Here is a 6,114-nt window from a genome sequence, read left to right as displayed (position 1 = left end):
ACTCAAATGTTTTCTAAGCTTAAATATTTTGATGTCACTTTTGTTCCAGAAACTGACTGAATACCAAAACATTCTGAGAAATTGTTTGAAATGTTTTGGAAAAAAAAACAGAAGAGATTTTTTTTCTCCAAATCCAAAAGAATAATTTCAGCATTGTCATATCAGAATATTTAATTTTCTTGCATTAGAACCAACTGAAGAAAAGTTGATTGAAGGCCACATGAAGATCCAGCAGTCTGTGAGGTTGAAGTGCCTTGTGGACCTGTCATTCTAGAGCCCTCCCTCCTGCCTAAGAGTTAGGCAGCCTTTTCTGCAGTGCATGATTGCCGTGACAGTATGCCAAAATGCATCATGAGAGAGATGTATAGGCAAACAGAAGCTCAGACCATGGAGCAAAGGAGGGCCACAAAACATTTGCACAAATCTGTGAAACCATCCATAACATATAAAGGTTGAACTGATTTCAGAGAGAGAATTTTAGTGCAGTTCAGAAGATTTTAATTCCAATCAAATGTATTCAAGACGAGATCCTTTCTTTAGTTTTCTCCTTGAAATAAAAATAACAATAATTTTTTAAAGTTATGTATTAAAGAAGTTATAATTATAGTTTCATGATTTTAAGCAGAAATTTTTTAGTGGGAAACAGCTTTGTGTGAGCCCGAAGGACGGCCACAATGATCAGAGGATTGGAGCAGCTCTCCTATAAAGACAGGCTCAGGGAGTTGGAGTTGTTCAGCCAGAGGAAGTGCAGGGTTGCCCTTAGAGCAGCCTTCCAGTGCCCAGAGGAAACTACACGAGAGCTGGAGAGGGACTTTTTATACAGACATATGATTCATCACTGTTTGACCCATATGAAAGTAAATGTAAATTTCTATAGGAAGCTGGCCATAATTACCAGCCAAAATGCTGACAACCTAAGACCATTCTGGAGTGATTTACAAAGACACTGACCCCCACACAAAACTCTTAGTTTTCTTTGGAGGAGGGTTTTTTTCTCAGAAATGTGGACGGTCATCTGGTAGGGTATAACTTTCTAATCTCTTTCTGAAGCAGTTTGAAAGTGGTAATAATGCCCCATAATTTTAAGAAATAATTCTTCTTTCTAAAAGGTAAGAAGATTCAGGTGTCAGCCTTTAGGGACCTTTGAAAACATTATTATATTCAGGCAAACTATCCATAATCTTGCACAGAGAGAAAAAGTCTTAGAAGGGATTAGAAAATACCAGTGTTCTTTGTCAGTAAGTACATAATTCATTCAATTTAGTTACTGCTAATCTTTTTCTTTACCTTTTTAGAACTGACCTGATGTGTCAAATTTACATACATTTCAATAGAAACACATTCTCTAGCCATACAGAAAAGATTAGCTATATATAGCATGGTCCATAAGAGTTCCAAACTGCTTTTAAATCCTACAAAGCAATATAAATTTTACAACTGTGCTAAGTGATCTTTTTATATAATTACTAATAAGAACATTAGCACTCTTCCCATACTAAAAGTATCAATTAATCTCATATATTAGAGATAACCTTGTATTAATGCATCATTGGATCAACAGCATTGATTTCAGAAAGCTTTTATTATGTCTATACATTTTAGAAAGATGAGACTATGATAAATTTTAGTTTATAAGTGTCCTTTTGCATATGCTTATCATTATCAAGCTTTGTAAATGGCCCATTCCCCAGTCACACCAGGAGAATTATGGTAAACCAATTGATCACATCAAAGGAAGTGTAATCTGTTAGTCTCTACAGCAACCTCTGTACAAAATACTTGCCTAAAAATTAAAAAGAAAACAATAAAGAAAAGACTTTATGAAAGAACAAACCACAACTAGAAGAAAGATTGGCTGGATTGCCATGTGATTAAAAACTTGGGTTTACAGTTGGAAAACCTAGAGTCAATTCTTGTATCTACCAATGCAATTCATGTTTCTATTCATAACTTTGCATTTGTCAGATGAAATGAAAGTACTTTTTTACTTAAGCAGCTAATGTGTTGGAAAGGGACTGTATCTCCATGTGTTTCTTTATAGTTTTGTCCTGGTTCAGTGTTGGAGTGCATGCCCCCCTGGGTTCCCTAGGGAGAGAGAAAGATGCAGGGGTTGAACTGAAGCCTTTAGAGAAACTAGAATATATTAAGCCACATAAAAATTAAGTAGAAGTTTAGACTTTAGAGTATACTTACTTATTTACTTAAAACTAAGTGCCTTAAGAATCAGTCAGCCAGCCCAGGGCCTAGAGTCCTGAGGCCTGACAACCTAGCTTTAAACATAACAAAATCAAAGTAGAACATCACAACACTAGATAGAGCAGGTACAATTTTTACGTGAATGAGATAGAACCTTTTACATTAATAGATATGCTATATGATAGAACTTTTTATGTTAACAGGTATGCTATATGCGTAGATTTTGTGTAGGGATTGATACCAGCTTTGGCAGTTTTTCATAGTTTCATGTACTTTCAAATTAAGTTTAGACTGGTGTAGAAACAATGTTTTTGAATTGTGTTCCTAGTTGATTGGCCAACCTATAGATAGGGACACGAATATGCACCTATGGTTTATGGATAAAAATCCCCTGGTTTTGGGGCAATGATATCAATTCATCAATTCTTCGATGATCCATCCATCCTCCTGCCATCTACAACAAGAGAGAATGGGGCTTTGCCAGGGAGCCATGGCCAGGCAGCTGTTGCCAGGATCGTGTCAGGTATTGTATGGCCTGGGGGGTGCTTCTGCCATCTCTGCTGCTGCTGCTTGGGGAGAGCAGCCATGGCTGCTGCTGCTGCTATGGCAGGAGCTTTGCTGTTTTGGCTGCAGCTGCAGGGAGAGCTACCTGGGAACAGGACTCTGGGCCGGATGGGGCTCTGGGCAGGGAATCTGCCTTTCCTTGCGGCCGAGACCCCTTGACCCTCTGCCTCTCCCTGCGGCTGGGACCCCCTGTCCATCTGCCTCTCCCTGCGGCCGGGACCCCCTGTCCATCTGCCTCTCCCCGTGGCTGGGACCCCCTGTCCATCTGTCTTTCCCCCGTGGCTGGGACCCCCTGTCCATCTGCCTCTCCCCGTGGCTGGGACCCCCTGTCCATCTGTCTTTCCCCCGTGGCTGGGACCCCCTGTCCATCTGTCTTTCCCCCATGGCTGGGACCCCTAGTCAGTTTGTTCTTCCCCCATGGTCGGGACTCTCTGTCCATTTGCTGTTACGCCCCACTGGGACCTTATAACGCTTAGTAAGACTGCATACTTAGAACTCTTGCCTTCGAGACTGATGCATTTCTATAATAAACAACTTTGTAATAACCAGAAAATGCTCTTGGCCTTTTAAGACCCTAAACCCATAAATGGCTTGACAGTTTAGGGCAAATTTGGGAGGAAATCCCCAATAGGGTCCCTCTGGAAAGTAAACCCAAACGGCCCCTCCCCTCAGCTAGTCCGGGAAAAAGAACTTCCTCTAAGAAAAGTGGAAAAAGCTATTTATTTAACAAACCAAATGCCCACAAGCATAAAGAATGAATAATATGAAACAATAAAACCACTCACCGCTCCAGAGAGAGATGGCAAACCTGAGAAAATCCTTGCCATGGGTACCTCAGCTCACTCAGTTTCTTATCAGTCCCAGTCTCTCTGGAGGTCCAGGCCTGGTGCAGGTGCGAGCCCTCGGTGCTCCTCTGGAGTTTTCAGTCCAGAGCAGATTTAAAGAGTCCCAAGAAAAAGGAAAAAAAAAAACAAAACAAAGCACCAGTCCATGGAACTTCTCTGCCCTAGCTAGCTAAAACTAACTAAAAAGCAAAAAAGATCTCTGTTGCAGCTGCCGGTCTGTGCTTCTGACAAACCACTGTCCGGAGAGGAATGTGCAGGAGTGAAAGCTGTTTTCAAAACAAACTTGGCGCTTCTTCATTCCCTGCTTTGCTCTCAGAGCCCATCCTAAAGGCACAGAACTCAATATACAGCACAGACAGAACAGATGATTGGGATACAAGCATCGTAAAGGCACCCTAAGACAAGTTGCAACACAACAGCATCCTGGTGCTTCTGGAGACTGGGCATCATAGTGGCACATATTAAAATGCCCACAGAAATATTTATACAGACTTCAAAATTTCAGAGCAGGTAGGGGATTTCCATAGCAAAATGAAAATGACCTAGGTAAACAACCATAAGAGACAACATTTAAGGCCACAGCATGAGGTACAAGGAAGTTCAGAAATCAGTCTGCAGGTAGTGGTTTTAAGATAGTCATCCTGACTGTTTGGTTTTTAATTTTGGACTGAATGTGCACCTTCTAGTCACACAGAGAGGAAAGGATTGGCTGTGTAGAAGAAGTTCAAGAGCAGGAAATTACTTCAAATCTCACCAGGCCACAAGAAACCTTTTCTATTTTTTTTTTTTAAATTTTTAATTTTTTCCCCTATATGCTTTGTTTCCTTGGGTGGATTTCAGGAGGGAGGAATAAGGATGAAACATCCCATGACTACTGACCTTGTGAGAATGGGTGATGTATGCCATTTGCCATTTCTCTGGGAATTCATCAAGCCCCTTCTCTACCAGCTGAAAATCAGTATGCACATCCTATTTTTAGTTCACACAGTATTTGTTTGTGTATCTTTTCTCCTGTCTCTTCTTCCCACCAGACTGAGGGCAAGGACTGTGGGAAATTCAATGTTTGTTTGATACATACTAGTTTTGGTTATGTATTGTAAGTAGCAAAAAAATCTCCCACATTAAAAGACTAGAGTGAACCATGACTATAATCTTTTCTTCTGATAGACAAGGCTATAGAATATCTTTGAATAAGTAACCACTTAAACCCATGTATATCTGTTAAAGTAGTTCAGACTTATTAGAAACAATAAAGGTAGTAGACCACCTGCAGCATTTGTTGGTTAAGTGTCTGTCCTCACCATTCAAACAATAACAAAGAAATAATGAAGGAAAGTAAATCTCTGGGCTTCAGTTTCTAGACTGGATTTTCCAAGCATGTACTACTGGGTACCAGTCACATCTTCACCTGCAACACTGAAACCCAGACATTCCTCAGTTCTCCATCACAGGCTATAGCTGGGAAATAATAGCCCTTAGCTTTTTCAGTCACATCAAAGTGAACGGTACACAGAAATCTGTCAGTCAACCATGTACTAAAGGATGGTTTCCAAACTTCTTTAAGCCCTCATTTAGTGTGGGAAGAACACAGCCCTGAAACAGCTGCATGGCATTTGAGCTGTGTCCTTGTGCACCTGGTTCTCCCAGCTGCTGTCTGCCTTCTTCAACTCTACAGTCAAAACTGAGACAAACACTTTCAAGTTCTCTTCAACTGCATGCTCAGGACCTGCAGCTACTCTCCAAAATTTTCTATTGCTATTCCCATTCTCCTGCTTTGCTTTGAAAGAATCCTGGCAGCTAAAGTCCTCCCCAGGGAAAGAGTATCTTCTGCATCAGCTTCCCTCAAAACTGCCATAGCACTTCATTAAAGATGAACTGCATCTCCCTTTGTAGTAGATACAGGTAGGATACACTGAACACCGAACTACAGCACACATAAAAGCAGGTAGAAGAAGCTGTGTGGTGAAAAGTTTTACACAATTACACCCCTCAGGGCTTGTTCTGCCTTATTTATAGCTTTCTGCACTCTCTTATACTACCCCTTTCCAGGTAACAAATCCCAGATATACTCGGATAAGCATTTCAAAACTGTATATTCAGAGAACAGTTACAAGAGACAGCTCATATTTACAGTTGCCATGGAAAACAGCTCTACTCTATGCCATGCTCTGTCGTCTTAAATCTGGTTTAGGCCTGATGGGCTGAACAACCAAGGTAATTACATTTAAAATACATCTAGCTGGAGTCAAGCAGTTATTCTTTCCTAGACTGCAAAGCCATAAAAAAGATGAGATGCAGCACTGGTGGTAGCAAACAGAGTGATCGTTTTAAGGCTAAATGTGCTTCCCCCTTTTCCATTTACATGTTTTTGCTCCAGAAGGGACTTAAAAGCTTGGTATAGTTTGCCAGCTAATTGCTGGCTTAACTGACACCCATTTACAAACAATGACAATAAAACTCCCAGATGCCTCTTTGTCCTCTTACCAAGGAGTCATCAATGATCCAAGGT

The sequence above is a fragment of the Prinia subflava genome, chromosome 1 (genome assembly GCF_021018805.1).
Source record: "Prinia subflava isolate CZ2003 ecotype Zambia chromosome 1, Cam_Psub_1.2, whole genome shotgun sequence".
Lineage (NCBI taxonomy): Eukaryota > Metazoa > Chordata > Aves > Passeriformes > Cisticolidae > Prinia > Prinia subflava.
This window is presented reverse-complemented; position numbering follows the sequence as displayed.